General features: G+C 43.0%; 1 protein-coding gene across 3 annotated transcripts in view; it reads right to left on the bottom strand.

Moving 5' to 3' along the window:
• Window positions 1-20,154, bottom strand: part of LOC119857570 (USP6 N-terminal-like protein) — a 183,808-nt gene that overhangs the window by 75,115 nt on the left and 88,539 nt on the right. For 2 of the 3 annotated variants that reach the window (XM_038406673.2, XM_043515736.1), the window contains exon 2: window positions 8,205-8,509. The gene's annotated coding sequence lies outside the window, so the exon portion shown is untranslated. Of the gene's footprint in view, window positions 1-8,204; window positions 8,510-14,890; window positions 14,994-20,154 lie in introns of those variants that run through there. The other variant, XM_043515737.1, reaches the window with a different exon arrangement.

Raw genomic sequence — 20,154 nt, 5'->3', positions numbered from 1 at the left:
CAGGTTATCACCAGTGCCTTGTCCCTCCTTGGAGAAGGCAGTGCCGTCAGGCATATAAGGTCTTGTGCGGTGTCAAAAGTCTCCGGAGCGAAGGGGAGTTGAATATCCCGACCATGACAGTCTGGAGAACAGTAGTGGGCCTGACACGACTGAACCTCTTGCGGGACAGGAGTCGGTGAGCCCCTGGGAGGTGCTGGACCCAACTTATGCTGAATGGGCTGGGACCTCCTTGTCACTGGCTCCTTAGGCTTAGGTGGGGGAGAGCGCCCTCTCTCCTGCCTCTTTTTCTTCTGGGGCACTGGGGATGAAGACCAGTGCCTACCAGAAGTCTTATGCTCGGCGCCATGTCAGTGCCAGGAGTCCTTAGCCTCCTTCCTTGGTGCCAGACGAGGCACTCGGCATGAGCTCCCCCGACCTGGGGTTGGACTGCGCGTGAAGGGCTGTCTCCATGAGAAGAATTCCGAGTCTCTGCTCATGATCCTTAAGGGTCCTCAGCTGAAACCCTTTGCAAATGTGGCACCCTTTTGGTGACTCTCGCCAAGGCACTTCAAACAAGAAGCGTGCGGGTTGCTCTCTGGCATCAATTTACTGCAGACTTCATAGGGTTTGAACCCTGGCGACCGAGGCATGCCCCAGTGTTGGGGACGAAATGGGGGGGAACCCCTGCATCGGAAACTTAGAGAAACTACTAACATTGCTAATACTACTAAGAATCTAACTATATACAAATAACAGTGGGACACTGTTGAGGCGCTTGCAGCAGCAAGAGTGAGGGAAGTTCAAACTAGCTGTCACCAGCGGTAAGAAAGAACTGAGTGGGGGTGGGGTTGGGTCGGGTCAGCAGGGCCCTAAATTGGGCACCATGAAGGCGCAACTCCAGGGAGCGCCCAGGCCAATCCTACTGATACTGTTAGGGGAAAAAATCTTCCAGCTGTCATGCACGCGGCACGCGCACACCTGATTGGAATTGACAGAAACAAGCACTCAAAGAACATTACCATGCTGTTTCCTATGTATGCTCTTGCTGACATGCAGCTCAAATGTGATCAGTTTACAACTCAAAAGCTGATTTTTTTACTTCCCAGCCCTAAAAACTCCACTTGGGACCTGAACATCTGAGCTGGGATCATCCTGCCTTATATACGCTGCACACTAGTGACTCAGATTCTGCAAATAGCATTTATCTAGCAGTATTTTCTGTGAGGCAAAGTAGAACCCAGCTCACTCTTCCATCAGTGGATTGGTTCTGCAGAGTTAACGGGGAGGAGATTTCATCAGCAAGGTAAGCAGATGTCGCTCAAGCCACAAACAGGAAAGTTGAGCAAATGGCCTCTTTACTGTTAGTTTTCTGGCTAGCACTGAAATGATGATTTATTTGTGTTAAAGGGAGATGCAGGAGTTCATAGAAATGCTTGGATACAGCAGCTGGCACAGCCAAGTTCAGCTGCTAATTGGCAGATGTTTGGAACACTGGAAGTCCATGACACAGTTACACTCCAACAGTTATTTCTGCTGCACAGAGATTCAGGATATTCATTCCAGAAATACCTTCTGTACAAGCATCTGTCAAATCTGTGAAGCAGCAAGCGAGTCCTCTGGCTTCCAACAACAGGTGTTGGGGGTTAGAAGGGTGCTTTTATCACAGCTCAGTATATCCACCTATGGACATAGCAATGAGTTTCTCGCTTTGTTTTCACTCCATCAGCTGCTTTGGGACAACCTTGCTAGTTGTGTGCAAACACAGCTGTAAGCAATATCTGTCTGCTTCAACAATGTTTAGTTATTTACCCATGGCCCTTCATCAGTTTACGCATTCTTTGCCCCCAGATTAGACAACAAGTAAACTGAAAATGGGAACTATTTATTGGGGACCGAATCAGATTGGAGTACCATTGTGTTATGCACTGTAGAGATATAACAGCAAAAGACATTCTGTCCCAAAAGGATATACTACCTTAGTTCAAGATAAAATGCACCAGGTGGGAGAGCAAACAAGGGATGTGAAGGAAGAAGGATGAGAAATCAAAAGAAATTTCTTTGCATATGCTAGCTGTACGAAAATATCTGTAGAAAGCGACCATGGTGGAGTAAAGGGGGTAGTTAATAGGATGATCCAGGGCTTAATTGTGGATGGCCTTAAAGGTAAGGATAAGGATAGGCAGTGGAAAGATTCAAAGTGGATGATGTGTCAGAAAGACTGGCCAGAAGATGGGTGACACTGGAAGACCAGGTGCCAAGTTCATACAAAAGCCCCCATGTCTCAACTGGACACAGACAAATACATAGCTGGAATCAGTCTGGCTCACCTGTGTGTTAATATTGTTAAAATAGATATTAGAATTATAGGAATGTGATTAGTGTTTAGACTTTATTGAATGCCTGTGAGTTGCTGCAGGCATTAGTCTCACTTATACCGTCTGTATACCATATTGTAAGACTGTATTGTGAGCCTCTGTGACTATGTAAGTCATCAGATGGGACAGACATTAACTAGTGTGAAATGCTGATCTCCAACAGAAGGTGTTACATTTGGCCCAACAGGAAAGGTCCATCAACAGACAGACTATTCTGGGATGTTAAAGAGGATGAAAGATGTTTTGTTCTGCCCTCCTCCCCATGAAGATGACTCATGCAAGTGGATTCCTGCCATCAGATGAGTTTGCAGCTCAAAGCACATGGCAGGCATGGGATAAAAGTCCCAAACAGAAGGAACTGATCATGTCTATGATGCCTGGACTCTAAGCACAAGCAAGAGATCCCCAGCTGCTTAGCCTGGGTTAGCCCCAAAGGACAGATAAAGCTTGCTGAATACAGAAGTTTCTTAACAACTTTGGAAATGAAAGATTATAACATTTGTGTATATATGTTTACCTGCCTTGACTTTGTAAATAACTCTTATTTCCTTTTCCTACTTAATAAATTGTATATAGTTTAATATAGAGTTGGCTAGAAGCATTGTCTTTGGTGTAAGATCTAAGGCGCAACTGACCCAAAGTAAGTGGCTGTTCTTTGAGTCTGGAAGTAACCTAAAAACTTGGTATAACAGATCATCTATCACAAAGGTATTCTCACCTGGGTGGCAAGATGGATCAGAATGCCCAAGGGGACTGTCTATGACCCCACGTTTAGGCCATTAGTGCCTGAGGAATTTACACTTGATTACTGCTTGGTGAAATCTGAGGCTGGTACTCACACTCTTGAGTCACTGAAGGCAGTTTTACAAGAAGATCTTAGAAGTGTTTTAAAAGGATCTAATGAGGCTAAGGTTACAGCACTCAAGGCTGGAAAGGCAGAGATTTCAACAATCAAAATGCAAGATAAAGAACTGGATTAGTATTAGAATGGTGGATAAAGAGGAAGGGCCAAATCTGTGAAATGCGATATAGGAAGAAGTAGCAGGATTTAGACCCAGCCTAACATTTAGCTCAAAATGCTGCTTGGGTGCTCCTCATTGCCAGATTTCTCCTGCACACGGTCAGATTTTTCTTGCATGTGGCACATGCGCTGCCATTGACATTAGTGGGACTTCAGTGTAAAGAACAAGAACGTACAGCAGATCCCTGCCACATGGATTGGAGAGGAACACTTTGCTCTTAGTTTCATTTCTATTCTCATTTAGTATTCACAGAATCATAGAAATTAGAAATAAGGGAGTGGTGGGAAGGGTGGAACAAATACTATTAGATCATCATTTGTTCATCCTCAGGGAGCCAAGACAGGACTGTTCTCTACATTCTATCTTCTAGTGCTTTTGTCTAAACTAGTGTTATGATAAAATCCAGTCAATGGAGCCTCTACAGGTTTGAGTACTACAAATTCTAGATTGTTTTAGAAATCTTTCCCTTTCCCCAACCCACTGTAGGCTGTTAAAAATAGGGAAACTGGTTGCTTTCAGTAGGTTCAGAATGAAATGCAAAATGGATAGGAGAGGGTGTGATGCTCTGCTTTTCACCTCTGACAGTTCTACATCATGCAAGGCTGATAACTTTAAAACAGTTTTTTTAAAGTAACTGATAATTGCGAGAGTAATTAGATTCACTCTCCTTGTGCTCACAAGAATGTTGAGTCATACTCCCTTAAACCTTTCATACACCACCCCTCTCTGAAAGTGCGGGTGACAGACTCTCAACTCAAGCTGTACAGGCTGGATGATGATATTTTAGAATTAAGATGGAGTCGTTATGTTTCTACAGGCAACGTGGACCTCTTGTTCTCTTCCTTTACTATTTCTTTTGTGAGAGAGGGTCCTGTTTTCTACCACATTTAGCCATTACCATATTATACTCTCCTTGCACTCTTACGGTAGACTTCTATGAAAGGTCTGATTTTATACTGACCCTGTTCACTTTTAATGGAGACAGAAATGACTATATTCTATCCCTTCAGTGGGAAGGAACCTGGCAATCCTCAGTTAGTCTAATCCTGGCAGGGTATCTACATTTGGATATAGGCCACCATTGCGCCTTAAGTCAACAGGTGACCAGCCTTTGCTGTGCCTACCCCTATGGTTTTTAAACTCACTTCCTATGGAGCATTCATTTCAGCCCTTTCCACCCCATTTAAAAGAAAATGCAGCAATACTGTATATTCCACACACCATTTTCTGGTTTAAATGCTGTCAGAAATCTTATAACCTTTATTTTTATTAAATAATGCTCATTTGTCTGAATTTTTACTATTTATTTTGTTTTCATATTATCTGTGTTTTTTTAAATGTATCATGTTTTAACCGTTTGTACAAAGTCCCAAACGGTTGGGCAGACGAGGGGCGTTATAAATGAAAGTATTACCTGATATATATATATTGCCTTACACTATAGTGTCTACCTCTGAATGAGACTTGATTTTGGACCAACAATTAGCACATACACATTTAAATTTTTTAATATTTTACAGTGTGTATACACAATCTGATACCATGGGCAATTTTAGTGTCATCAGTAGAAAAGCCACATTCACCTATTACAGCAAATGAAATTGATCAAATGTTTGTAATTCCTTAAGCAAACTGCAATATACAGCATTATAGAAAAGATTCTAATTACTACATCTATTTACAAAGAACAAGTCACTGAAAGAATTTGTGTCGCATATAAGAAAACGGTCGTAACTTCATAGTACTAAAAATATTAAATTAAAAATAGTGTTACAAACCCTTATCAACCAAAAATCAATAAGTAACTTCTTACAAGAACTTTGACAAATCCAGCTTTTAATTGACATCCTGGTTTATATCAGAGAAACTCCTGCTAGGAAGCAAGAATAAAAATTTAATTTATTCAGACAGCATCCACCATCATGATACTGAAACAGGAACAGGGATTTCTACAAACTATTTTAAAAACACAATCCAACATATAATTTGTAAACGTTTAACTGTCTAAAGTATAAATTAATCCCTGCAATTTTCCTTTGAAGAACATGCCTAATAAAGCTGGCCTCTACCATTTAATAAGTGGAAGGTCTTACAGATCATTTATTTTTGCGGAGAAAAGAAAGGGATCCATAACGAACAAGGCAGATCTATATTCTTCAGCAGTCTCACACAATTGCTACCCTTCTCCAGTAAAACAATACCTTTCGCTTGTAAAGCTGTTATTAGCTATAACCGAGTGATTAACATATTTACGTGCCATGGAATAAACACAGCCATGTAAAGCAACAGCACAGTGCACGATATGCTAACTACTGCAATTAAAAAACAGCTAACTGAGCATAAGGCTAATAGAGGCTAAAATGCGCAGACGTGGTTTACCAAAGTACATAAAACAGACCTTCATACGTTTCAGGTCACCGTAGACATTAATTCACAACAAGAGCAAACAATACAAGTTGGTGAGATTCTCTCTGACTGAGGAGCGTACTCTCTTTAAGGCAAGCTTACTACAGAACTGGTGTTCCTACAGGAGCTCTAGACTTGTAATGGAATAGCCTCAGATTAAGAAAATCCTTCAAATCAGTAGCGGAATAGTTGAACTATTATATATATACACACACACACACAGTATATATAAAGGAAACAAAAGCTCAAAATCTGTTTAGACTCCAAATGCAACCATGTGTTGGGTACCTAGTGATACTCAGACCTCAGTGGTTCAGCAGTCGAATTAGTGATCAACATTACCTAAAAGAGCCACAGAAGTGTGAATTCATTGTTTCATTTACTATAATACTATTCATATTTAAATATGGGAAATACTTAATTTTCATATATATATAAAATTCTCTCAGCAAATAAGTTAATAACTTAGTGCAAGATGACAACTTAATTGGTTAACAGCATAAAAGCATCCTGATTGGTTAATAATTAAATCATAGTGTTTTAATATGTGCTGAAAAGAGCCACAGGAGACATTAAAGAGCCACTTGCAGCTCAAAAACTGCAGTCTGAGTATCAGTGTTTTAGTGTATAGCCTAGAATAGATCTTATCTGTGTTTCAGAATGGAGATTAAAGCTTTGGCAATCTCCTAGTGCATTTGAGGGGATGGACAAGCCAGTGCCCTAGGTGCACTACTGATCTAATCCAGGATGGCAATTCCTGCGATTAAGGATCTAGCCATGTCTCACCAAAAAGGCACTCCCCACCTGGTGTGTTGCTAGCATAGTCTGGGAAAGGTTATGAACAGAGCAGCAGGAAATAAGGGTTGTGACTGCCTGCGAGAAACATGAAAGTATTCAACTACATGGCGAGCTTCTGCTTCTCCTGAGACCACTACCTTTATAGCAAGTATCAGAAACATTTCCCCTGCACATATTTGTAAGACACTTTCTCTTCAGTTTTGTTATGGGCCTACCTGTTAGCATTGCTCTAATTGTAAAGATTGTCTCGGTATTTTTATTAGAAAACCTTCAAAAGCCAACGAGGGGATTTAACCACAGAACTCTTAGGGTAGGTCTACACAAGCAGCATGACATCAGCGAGGCTTTACCGATGCAGCTGCACTTCTGTAACACATCTGGAGAAGAAGCTGTATGCTGATAGGAGGACGCTCACTGATCAGCACAATTACTCCACCTCCGTGAGAGGCAGAAGTTATGTTGGTGGAAGAGCATCTCCCACCAACATAGTGCTGGTATGGACAGTGCTTAGGTCTCTTCAACTTGCATCACTCGAGGAGGGTCTTTTTCACACCCCTGAGCAATGTAAATTAGATGGACTTAAGCGGCGGTGTAGACCTGCCCTTATTGTGGTTAAATCCCCTAGGTAAATCTGAAAGTCTCAACCCCTACTTTTAAGACATTTCCACATCTAGACACTAAAGTTTTGGTTGGAGCTGAAACTTCCACATCCCCCATGGTACCAGGACTTTTGGGTCACATGCCCCAGCAGCTCCCCAACCCCATCCATCACAACTGGGCATGGAGCTATAATATTGATTGAGTGTGTGGGTGCTTCAGCCACATAAATCATCCACACCACAACAGCATGCCACACCTGAGAAACCTGTTTTAACCAAATTCTGGCCATTGTTAAGTTACAGGGGAGCAAAAAAGAAAGATTCTGGTTTCAAATACTCTCTTAAGGATGGTTATCACTTTAGGGAAAGAAGTAGCATCTAGAGGGATGAACTCCTAAGAAACAGAAGATCCTGTTTTCATGCACATGTTGCTGACCACCACCATCACACAAATGCAAGGAGAAAGGCACAAGAAAGAATTTCAAAAAGCACTTATGGGGCTAAGGAGCACAAGTCCAATTGATTTTTCTTGACACTTGTGCTCCTAAGTTCTCTCAGGCACTTTTGAAACCCTCACCCACAGACTATGAAAAATACCTTTATAGACACACTCACCCAATCTACATCTGTATGTGACTCATTAAAGCACCTGTTCCAATAATGTCACTAACAATGTAAATTAAGTGGTATAGGGAATTAGTGGTTTCTGGAGAGGAGTTTAAATCCTGTCTAGGGTTACAGGTAAAAGTTAGCATAGGGGTCTCATTTAGTACCCATTTATCCACGTCACAAGGCAACACAGCTGGCACACCTAGCAGTGTCTTGCAAGGACAAAAAACTAGAATAGCAAGGGATTTAATAGGAAAAGACCAAGATGTTCAGATATCTGAGACGAATCATGCATTATGAGTGATTTCAGCTAATTCATTTAGTTCTTTCAGAAGCACCAGTTTCACACTCGATTTTAAAATTTAGAAAAAGATGGCACAGAAATGCAATATAAACTTAAGCCAAGTTGGCCTTACCTGAGCTGGATATTAGGTTCTGTGCTACATCAGTTCAGGCTAAGTTGCCCTCTCACCATCGGGCCCATCTGGTAGAAAATATTTCCAGTTCCAGAATGTTCACCTTCATGACTCTTAGAATTTTCTGTCCTAAGCGGAAACCTCCAGACTATCCAAGCTCTGCTCGCTTTCAGTATCACTCTCACTCTCAAATCAATGCAGCGTCATCTATCTCCGGTGTGCCTCCACACAAGCGGTCACTGCAGCAGGGAAATGCAACCTCAGAAGCTGACACTATGCAGACTCTCTTCCCTCTACCAGGCTCACTGCAAAGAAAACAAGAAGAGGTCCATCAGCTTTCTATTTCTTGCACCATGCATATATTTTTGTCACAAAATCAGCATCTGCAAACAAAAAAAGTGTTAAAATTCTGTTTATGTGAACACCCAAGTAAATACACTCAGGGCTTGGCTGTACCATGGGGGTTACAATGGATGCAACCCTGTAGTGCAAATGCTATGGGGAAATTACTACAGCAACAGAAGGAGTTCTTCTTTGTTCAATATCTTCATAAATGATCTGGAGGATGGTGTGGATTGCACTCTCAGCAAATTTGCGGATGATACTAAACTGGGAGGAGTGGTAGATACGCTGGAGGGGAGGGATAGGATACAGAAGGACCTAGACAAATTGGAAGATTGGGCCAAAAGAAATCTAATGAGGTTCAATAAGGATAAGTGCAGGGTCCTGCACTTAGGATGGAAGAATCCAATGCACCGCTACAGACTAGGGACCGAATGGCTCGGCAGCAGTTCTGCGGAAAAGGACCTAGGGGTGACAGTTGACGAGAAGCTGGATATGAGTCAGCAGTGTGCCCTTGTTGCCAAGAAGGCCAATGGCATTTTGGGATGTATAAGTAGGGGCATAGCGAGCAGATCGAGGGACGTGATCGTTCCCCTCTATTCGACACTGGTGAGGCCTCATCTGGAGTACTGTGTCCAGTTTTGGGCCCCACACTACAAGAAGGATGTGGATAAATTGGAAAGAGTACAGCGAAGGGCAACAAAAATGATTAGGGGTCTAGAGCACATGACTTATGAGGAGAGGCTGAGGGAGCTGGGATTGTTTAGTCTGCAGAAGAGAAGAATGAGGGGGGATTTGATAGCTGCTTTCAACTACCTGAAAGGGGGTTTCAAAGAGGATGGCTCTAGACTGTTCTCAATGGTAGCAGATGACAGAACGAGGAGTAATGGTCTCAAGTTGCAATGGGGGAGGTTTAGATTGGATATTAGGAAAAACTTTTTCACTAAGAGGGTGGTGAAACACTGGAATGCGTTACCTAGGGAGGTGGTAGAATCTCCTTCCTTAGAGGTTTTTAAGGTCAGGCTTGACAAAGCCCTGGCTAGGATGATTTAACTGGGACTTGGTCCTGCTTTGAGCAGGGGGTTGGACTAGATGACCTTCTGGGGTCCCTTCCAACCCTGATATTCTATGATTCTATGATTCTATCCCGGTAGTAACTCCGCCTCCCAGAGGTATGTCCACATTGCAATTAAACACCAGCAGCTAGCCCATGTCAGCTGACTTAGGCTCATGGAGCTGTAAAATTGCAGTGCACACACTTGGGCGGGAGCCCAAGCTTCGGGATCCTCCCCGCCTTGTGGTATCAGAGAGCTCAGGCTCCAGCCTGAGCCCGAACGTCCACATTGCAATTTTATAGCCCAGCAGCCCGAGTCAGCTGACAAGGGCCAGCTAAAGATGTTTTATTGCAGTGCAGAAATAGCGATGGTAGCTAGGTTAACAAAAAACGCTGCTGTTGACCTAGCTACATCTACACTGGAAGGTTAGGTTAGCATAGCTGTGGCACTCTGCATCATAGCTATGTCTCCAATGCCTCATGACCACTTTGTACAACATTTCAAGGGTGTAAACCACCAAAGAGGAAAGGAAGCACTTAGGGTGGTACAAGGGACCATAAAAACAGTGGTGCTGAAACTGAGCAAATGAGGATTAAGGCCGAGTTGTCATGAACACGTCCTAAGCCACACTGTCTGAGACACTGTGGAGTAGTCTCCCAAAGGAAAAACTTAGGGAGCTACATGGCTCAGGTTATTGAAGAGCGTGGGCTGGACTAAGCAATGGCAAAAATAACAAAGGGAGAATCCTGAACTGGCCAAGGGGGATGGGTTACATGCCTCACAAGATCTTCTCCATTTCCAGTGTTTGCTTTTTTGTGGATGCATAGGACCTAGATATGTTTGTGCATCCAAACAGCTGTTAAAGCCAGTGATGCAGTCACTCAGCCAGAAATTTCACAAAGCAGTGGGCACACAATTGACCATACGTTTAGATCTTAAGGGCAACATACAAAACCAAATTATTTAAAAAACAGTTATGACCTCATTTTGCTCAGTTTGATTTTGTTTTATTCATAATATATTCTGTGGTCATTTTTAAAAACCGAGCAGCTCAACTTTTGCTATTGTCCCTTCTGTTTGAGATGCCAGTCATGTCCTGATTTCAGTGCTGCTGCATAGAAAAAAAATGCCCAACACTGCTTTATATTAATGGAGAGATCTCGCCTTGTTGAATTGCATTTTGTTTAGGATTAGGATAGAATTTTGTGATCTGACCAGACATTCTGGGTTAAGTAACATGCAGTCAATGGTGTCATTTGTCTGTAATTTATTTATGCAGAGAAGCTCAGTTGAAACATACCTTGTTTTGAGTGAGGTCCTGTGTTTTACCCCATTTTCTAGCTTGGTTGACAGATTTACAAGGTCAAATGGATTTACCTGGAGGTCTCAAAGCTAGTTAACCCATGGAGACGGTAGGCAGGCATGTACTATACAACGTCACCCTCAGCTTTCCTACAGGAGAACACAAGACCCTCCAAAGCCCTTTGCTGCTCTAATTCGTTATCCCACACTGTTAACGAGTGAACAGTGGTAATGGAAAAACCGAACTGATTTCCCAGCACTAGCAGCTGCTACCAGTTATATTTTAGATGGAATAATCTTGGCCATTTGCTGACAGATAAACACAACGAAGCCCAATGGTACATAGAGATTATCTGTCATCCAAATGTTACAGGAAATTGTTAGTCCTTCATCCTGTAATATTCCCTCAAGACATCAAAAAAAAGTTATGAAAGCTGTTAGATTGCAACCTGTGACACGCACAGCACACAGAACTTTAAAGGCTGATTAGAATTTTTCAGCTGAGAATCTCTAAACTATTTTCCAATCACTAACTAGGCTTTGAAAGTAGTTCTCAAAAAAAAAACTACACACCAGAGAGAGAGAGAGAGAGAGAGAGAGAGACTGAATTAAACCATGTATTCCTGCGCAGTAGAATGCAGTACCTTCACTTGACTTGGATTTTGAAAAATGGCTACTGCAGCAAATTGTATATCAAGGCAGCTCAAGACATTTCTTTCATTAGGGAAAAAAAAATACTCTCAGTATTGGCAGAGACAGCAGCAGTAGGAGGGGGCCTGGAAAGGAGAATAATTTGAATAGTTGCTAGAAAATGTACAGGTTTGTAGTTCTTACCTCAAATTCAGAAAAAGCTGTTTTTGCAGGCATAAAACTGCCCATTTGTAACAGGGTGTGAAGTTTCTACATGAAATTGACAAGCCACCTCAAGGGGAAAATTTATGATTCTGCCCAGGAGGGGATGTAAAGTTCACTTTCAGTATGAAAGGCTGTATTAATGGTGTGACTCCACTTTGAGCTCATTCACAAATACTTGTGAACACACTTCAAAGCATTTAAAACTCCATATTCACAAGTCCCTTTGTGATGCTTCCCTTTCATGTCTCTCCAACCATGCTACAGCCCAAGATGCAATGACCAAAAAAACCAAACAAATAATCTAGAACAGTTTATACATTCCTCCTCAGAGTTGGTTGCATTTATTTGTGAGAAGTCCTTTATGTTTTTTATACCTGTCTACACTCACCATACAGTCAGCACAAAAAGCACTTTGGAAAATTTTAATCACAATAATCATCTTTTTCTGTAAGATGGCAAACAGGAGGTACCAGTAAGCTACCAGACAACAAATTTCAAATCTGCCTCCCTCTCAAACATTTCTTATGCTTATAATTCACTCCCATTTTCCATTGCAGTGGGGGAGGAGGAGGAAGACTAACTTTGTAATGTGCACTGAAGATCATCAGATTCAGGCCATCTCAGAACAAGGATTGCAGAAGAGGGAGGGAAGAAAAATACAATTAAAAAATGGTGAGGTTCATGCAGAGAACACCCAGTAGCAGCATCCTCTTGTTTATATCATCGAGGCTCCAGCTTGAGTGCCTCTGCTGATCTTAACTGTGGTAGTATGGCACAGGGAAAGAGATGTCTTTAAATCAGGGGTGGCCAACCTGTGGCTTCGGAGCCACATGCGGCTCTTCAGAAGTTAATATGCAGCTCCTCGTATAGGCACCGTCTCTGGGGCTGGAGCTACAGGCGCCAACTTTCCAGTGTGCCGGGGGGGTGCTCACTGTTCAACCCCTGGTTCTGCCACAGGCCCTGCCCCCATTCCACCCCTTCCTGTCCCCTCCCCTGAGCCTGTCGTGCCCTCACTCCTCCCCTCTACCCCCCCAGAGCCTCCTGCATGCCACGAAAAAGCTGATCGGGAGGTGCAGGGAGGGAAGGGAAGGTGCTGATCGGCGGGGCTGCTGGTGGCCAGGAGGCGCTGGGAGTGGGGGGAGCTGATGAGGGGCTGCTGATGTATTACTGTGGTTCTTAGGCAACGTACATTGGGAAATTCTAGCTTCTTCTCAGGCTCAGATTGGCCACCCTGCTTTAAATGAAAGCTAGACTCTTCAAGTAGAACTGCTAGTTTCTTGCTGAGAGACTCCTACAATTCTTCCACAGCTTCTATTTTAGACCTCGTAGAGAACAAACAAATACCCAAAAAAAACATTATTTTGTTTTTTTGTCCGGAACTTGTCCTTCAGTTGATGAGTTTTAGACATGGATTTTTGTAGCCTCATTATATAAAATGATTTCTACTTGACCGCATTAAAATATAATAAGACTGGAAAAAGCAGAAGATTACAAATTTTTGGGAAACACTCAAGAGACTTTTTCCCTCTAATGTCTGCCAAAAAAAAAGACAGTGAAACCGAAAAGAATTCCCCTCTCCCCACGCACACCCTTTTTCAGAATGAAAACGCATATTGTACTGGGAAGGAACTGTATAAATATGACCTTTAGAAGTCAGATTCTCTTGCTTAAGACAGGATGAGAAGAAAATCAAAATTTCTCTAATTGCAAACTTAAGCCAGCTGTAATATTATCCATTCTTCATTAGGTACTAGACCATGTGCCCGAGGAATGCAAACACATCAGACAAATACAAAGTGGGACTGGCAATTTATTTACTAGAACGTCCACCAAGCATTTGAAGTGTTCGTTATATAAACGAGCAACGTGAATTAGACATAGCTGCTTCACAACTTCAGTGCCAACTGCAAATTTGTAAGCATCAAGTCATAACCTTCTCTGGCCTTTTGTCTGCCAGCTCAGACACACCCAACTATTTCATCTCATCTAACACAGGGGAATAATGAGAGGCAAGTAAATAGGCAGAGAGTCTTCCAAAACCACACACAGTTCCCAGAATGCATTCCTCCCCTAGATTTACTCCTCCACTCTCTTCAGTCCATACCAAATGGGTCATATTACTTCCCACAAAATCCCAACTCATGTCATTTGCATGTGACTGCACAGAGCAGCATCTAGTAACATAGAAACTTTCACTGTAATAGTTCCTTTTCCTACACAGTCTACCTGCTTTTTCCTTCCATAACTGAACACACAATTAGATGTGCCTGGCTTCAGCCACTTACAGGCTGCTCAACCACAATGAATCACTAAGTGATGTGACAGCCATGATCTGGCAACACCTATGATTAAAATTGGGCCCTCCAGAACTAAAAGAGTGAATCTACACAGGCTTGCGCTAAAGAGCCAGGCTCTCTGGTTGAGCGCTGTAACAGACTCTCATCCTGTGTGGATCAGGCTACCGAGAGGGACATTACACACTGAAGAGGGTGGTACAAGGCATTCCCAAGATACCCAACTCCTGTCATCTCAGATACACTGGTCTTTTGTGGTTAAAGTAGGGGACTATCATACAGCAGCTGGGAAGAAGAGCCCAACAGGAAAAAAAAAATGTATACGTACCCAAAACATGCCATCTCCTATACTCGAGAGGACTTTCACTACAGAAAGCAAAAATAATTAATGTCGCCAGAAGCTTGAGCCCCCTTTACAACTAGTGGGTCTGTTTACCTTAGAAAGGAGGCCATTAAGAGGGGACATGATACAAGTATATAAATACTTAGTGGTACAGAGGAAGTAGATTGGAAGCATCCGTTTCCCTGGTCTCAGAATACAAGAAACTGGCTAACTGTCAATGGGAAATTCAAAAACTGGAAGAGGAAATAGTTTAATCACACCCAGTGTGAAAAAGTGTCAAACGTGTTGGCATGGGATATTATGGAGGCCAAGAATTTAGCAAGGTTCAAAAAGGATAGATTTTTAGATGGATATCAAGAATTTAGAGTTACAATAAATTCATGACAATAAAGTTTTGGGAGGGCTATTAAACTGTGTGTTTCAGAGTTTAAGCCACTCTGCTTAACAGAGATCAGAAAGATCAATGAGGGTGCAGATCAGTCCACAGGTACTTACTGCTGGGTTTACACACCATCTTCTATGGCATTTGCCCACAGTCAGCAACAGGGAAATGGACTACATGGACCATTGCTCTGATCCAGTCTGGCAATTATATTCCTATGAAATATATATTTTAATTAGCTTTCTGAAGTGTTAAATTCAAGATTTGAATTGTGCTGAGAAATGAGCTTCCAAAATTCTGCAATCTTAATATAGCCCTGAAATATAAAGCATCAGCATATGAGAATCTTCAGAATTCGTAAAAGGGGCATCAACTTAAAACTACTGTTTCAACGATTTTTGGCCTACCATAAATCCTAAAATTGTTAGAACTGAAAATCAGAAAAAAATTATTGTTTTTTGGTGTATTTTGTGCAAATGAAGCCTTTTTGGACTACGCAGGGGAAACAGTTAAATGAATTAACATACAATAAATCAATGTATCTTGTTTTTTGTGTGCTTTCATACATCAAAGGAGAGAAATGACTGTCTAAAAATATAGGAAAATGTGGCTGTAAAATGACAAAATCTGGCACAGGAACTGAAGGACAAATATAGTAGTTACCCAATTTATTTTTAAAAACTGACAAAATGTCAGTAGTGTATTTGCCAAGCAGAGAATTCTGTTAAGCACAACTCAAACCTAAACCCTACATTATTTTGTTTTTTTTTTTAACTTAAAAAAACTTGGCCAAGAGTACCTTACAACTAATGCCTGGTATTGGCCAGCATTTTAATTAATGGCCAGCTAAGCTGTTAATCCTCAGCTAGGGCAGATCTGATGATTTCATTGTTCTGAAAAATATGAAGACTACATCTACCTTTCCCAGAGAAGAAAGAGGGCTTTAACATAAACTTTTAGATTCTGCTGAACAGAACATATTGAAGTTTTGAGGCATGGGATGATATCACAATACTGAATAATCTTTTAAACAAATATGCAGTGGTACTGCCTGGCTCAGATGGGTGAACTACAAAAGCTTGAAGATTGATGTGTTAACATTCAGGAACTGAAAGTCACTACCATCTGATGACAGCTGAGGTGACCTTTGTGAATGAGTAAGTATCTCAACCCCATATCACAATTTGGTACCCTAAGTGGGATTGAATTTCTGAAGATGGAACTCTCCCTCTCACCCCTAATATCAGAGAGCAGCTACATTAGTATGGCAGACAGGGTTAGGTTAGGGGTTAAGGCAATTTGTAACTCAAGCTACCTGCGCTGTATCTGTTCAGGATATAAAGACAACTTGTAGCGAGTCTGATGAAAAACACGGTAAGTTGATGGGTGAGCGCTCACCTGTCAACTTAATTAATCCACCTCAATGAGAGGCAGAAGCTATGTCAATGGGAGAATGTCTCCAATCAACATAGCGCGGCGTAGACACCACATTAAGTCGATGCACTTACAATGAATCAAGTTATGCAGCTTACTTAACTAGCGTAACTTGAATCAGCTTTCAGCGTTTGTGCAGACTAGGCCTAAGGCAGTAAATTCAGCACCCATTTGCCATCAGCAAACACTTATTTTTTAAAATATTAAAAACATGTATTTGGCATTTGTGCATTTCTTAATTAAACACCACCTCTGAGGCTCCAGGCAAGGTTTATTCATATCATATGCTGCTGTCTTCCCACCTCCCACAAACTTCATAAGGATCTCGCCACTGCTGTGTTAGCACTTTATTTCTGTTGGCAACTGCCAGTTTGTGCATTACAAATGCACAGTGAAGTCAGAGGTTGAGAGGTGAAGGAGAAGGTGCCCTCTCTTTTCAAAACACCTTGAGAGAGGGAGTGCAAAAGGGACATTGAAACAGGGTTTACAAATCATAGGATCCCCTATCATCCTGCTAGCAGATGGTTCTCTTCCCATATACTAGAGAACTGTCAGCCCTGGAAACTTCCCAGCTCCTCAAGGCAAACGGCCCTTTGGCTGTCTTAATAAAACATCTCTGTTGCTAGGTCTGCGGGCAGTAGAACTAGATTACAGAACACAACACAAAAACAGATCTGTACTGTTACAGCCTGAGGCTGTTAACCCTCCTCTGAAGCACTGTGTGCAGGCCTAGTCTCTGTGCCCCAGGAAAGCTATTATTGCCTGGGAGAGTGGGTAACATGGGCTGGTACTAGTTTTAACCACTAGGAGAGAGGAGACAACTATGAAGTGACCTGATGTAGTGTTTTAAACGTAACGGATTACAAAGATGACAAATTACATGACCACTTTAGGGATGTTTGTATCTGTGAGAGGTTCACACCGTAAGAAACTAGGAGTAAAATAGAGAACTCTAGCAAAACCTCCTTACATAACAGTAACAAAACAGAGTAATTTAGCAGGGAAGGCCACTGAAGCAAGCATATGAGTTTAATCACGATATGGGGCGGCAGGGGGGAGGGGGGAAGAGGCTACTGAGGAGTCTTGGAGAGAAAGAAAAACAATGGCTAAATATTTATTTGTAATCCAGTACTAAATATCCTATGCCCCAACGTCCCTACCTCTCTTCATAGGCCATTCAAAACTAATATGAACCAGAAACTTAGGTTTGCTAGCCTAGATATTTCCCACCCTTTATTTTGAAGAATGTATTATGATCACAGACTTGTAGACTAGACAAAGAAAAAAAATCCATCTCACGTGGCCTAAAACAGGATTTGAACTCAGTACACTAGCCCCCTAAACTCCTCATTATACAGAATGAAAACGGCCCATATCTCTCAGAAAGCATCTGTGCTGCTCACTGTGCCTGAATTCCTGCTAGGAGCTGGATGACTACAATGAATTCTGCTTATAACTGCAGCTCTCGGGAGGCAGGCAGCCATGCCCCTTGAGCAGAAACAGCTCTAAAAGCTCCATGACAAGATTCTTGCTACTTACTGCCAATGGACTATTAAAAAACTATTTCCCAATTGGAAAGTTCTCTGATTTTCATAAGCAGTGTGCACAAACAGCAAGCATCCCAATTCAATACAAGCAGCTAAATTGCTAACAGAAAAGATGTTTCTTTTCCTTCCTGAAGTCAGTCACAGGGTAATATGTGCTTGAAGAAACACCATCCACCGAGTCACATGACATCAATTATTCAATAACTGAATTAAAGCAAGAGACTGAGAGCAATGAGGCTGGGACTATGACACCAAGCTCTGGGGAACAATAGCTCAAGTGAGTCCTTGGGTTGTTATTCACAATAGGGATTACTGGGATTGCTGTCAGCTGGTCACTGCTCCCAAAGATCTCCTAACCCAACTCCCACTGTAAGAAAAGAAGGGAATTATCAGACACGTAGACAGTGGTGAGCTGGAGCTGGTTCACGCAAACCGGTTGTTAAATTTTGAAGCAATTTTAGAGCCAGTTTTTAACCCGCTTCCCTGCAGGGGGCGCTGAGGCTTTGATGGGCTCCGGCCGAGAAGTGATGTAATTCCTCCTCCGGCCGCCGGGGGGCGCTGCACTGCAGGAGTCATGTGGGCTGCCGCCTGACACTGAACAGGGAGCCCTGGTGCTGCTCCCCCAACTCCTGGCCCTGGGGCTCCCGCTGCTGCCTGGTGGGTCCCCGGCTGCTCCGCTGGGCCTGGGCTGCATCCGGCTGCTCCGAGCCGCTCTCCCCATGACTACCCACCACCCTGCCCGCAGCAGCCCCTGCCTCCAGCCCCTGCTGCACGCACCCCCTGCCCGAAGCTAACCAGCCCCACACCCCCCATCTCCAGCCAACCCCTGCCGCACCCCCCTGCAGCCCCTGGCCCTGCCTGCAGCCAGCCCCGTACCCCCCTGCCCTACCTGCAGCCAGCCCCTACCTCCAGTCAGCCCCCTGCCCTGTCTCCAGCCAGTCCCACACCCCCTGCCCGCAGCCAGACCTGCACCCTCAGCCTCCAGGTAGCCCTGCCCCTCACCCGTCTGCAGCTGGCCCCACGTCCACTGGTGCCCTGCAGTTCCCAGGGCAGTAACCCTGCACCACCTGCTTCAATGAGGGGGTCAGGGAGCAGCTGGGACCCACACATGTGCACACCCTAGGGTGACCAGACAGCAAGTGTAAAAAAAATCAGGACGGGGTGGGGAGTATAGGACTTTCTATAAGAAAAAGACCCCAAATCGGGACCGTCCCTATAAAATCAGGACATCTGTTCACCCTAGCACACCACCAGGGAGTGACAGGGACCACACCTGTGAAACAGAGCTCATTTCTCTAGTTCAGGGCCCATCTTTTTAAAAAAGAACTTTAGCAGGGTTAACATACACCCCGTATTTTCCTGGACACAATCAGGCTCTTTGGTTCTTAAATCGCCATCCAGGAGGAATTTTAAAATTTTAAAAATTCCTCCTGGGAAAATCGAACATATGGTAACCCGATTGGTACAAACAGTACATACTGTGGCACATCTCTTAAATCAGAGCTTTTTATAGGGGAACCAGTTGTTATGATTTTGGCAGCTCATCACTGCACGTAGATGAACACAATACAGGACAAAGAATCAACATGGCTTTTGAAGGGGAAATCACGCACCACCAATCCGTTAGAATTCTCTGAGGGTGTCAAAAAACATGTAGACAAGGGTGATCCACCGGATATAGTGTACTTGGACTTTCAGAAAGCTTTTGACAAAGTCCCTCACCACAGGCTCTTAAGCAAAATAAGGAGTCATGGGATAAGAGGGAAGGTCCTCTCACAGATCAGTAATTGGTTAAAAGATCAGAGACAAAGGTAGGAAAAAACTGTCAGTTTTCCCAGTGCTGCTAGAAGCTGGAAGATAGGGAGGGGGTGAATCACTGGATAATTGCTCTGTTCTTTTCACTCCCTCAGAAGCATCTGGCACTGGCCACTGTCAGAGACATGGTACGGGGCTAGATGAACCATTGGTCTGACCCAGCCATTTGATCTGTCTGCGAGTTACTCTGGGGAGGCGGGGTGGGCTAAGGCTGTCTAGCTGTGACTTGTTTAGGCTGGAAAGTGCTAGGTAAAGCTATCAGGACTAGCTGAGCACCTCAACACTACAGAGGTAGAAAGGAATGAGGCCTGCTCTTCTCAAAGAAAGAATAATAAAAAAAACTTTTCCCAAAGGATCCCTGGTGGTATGTAAAGCTAGAGAAGGCACTTCACTTATTTCCACAGGAACCAAAGACACAGGAGCTGCAGGGAACTAGTGAGAGCCTATAGACTCTCTCGGTATCTCATAATGTCTTTTTCCCCTCAGAATAAACCTGAAGTTATCTGGAGAGTTGGGATAGACAAATTGGAGAAAGTCCAGACAAGAGTAACAAAAGTGATAAAAGGTATAGAAAACCTGAC

This window comes from Dermochelys coriacea, chromosome 6 (assembly GCF_009764565.3).
Source record: "Dermochelys coriacea isolate rDerCor1 chromosome 6, rDerCor1.pri.v4, whole genome shotgun sequence".
In the NCBI taxonomy this organism is placed as follows: Eukaryota; Metazoa; Chordata; order Testudines; family Dermochelyidae; genus Dermochelys; species Dermochelys coriacea.
Note: the sequence above shows the minus strand (reverse complement) of the source record. Positions and strands in the feature narration are given on the sequence as shown.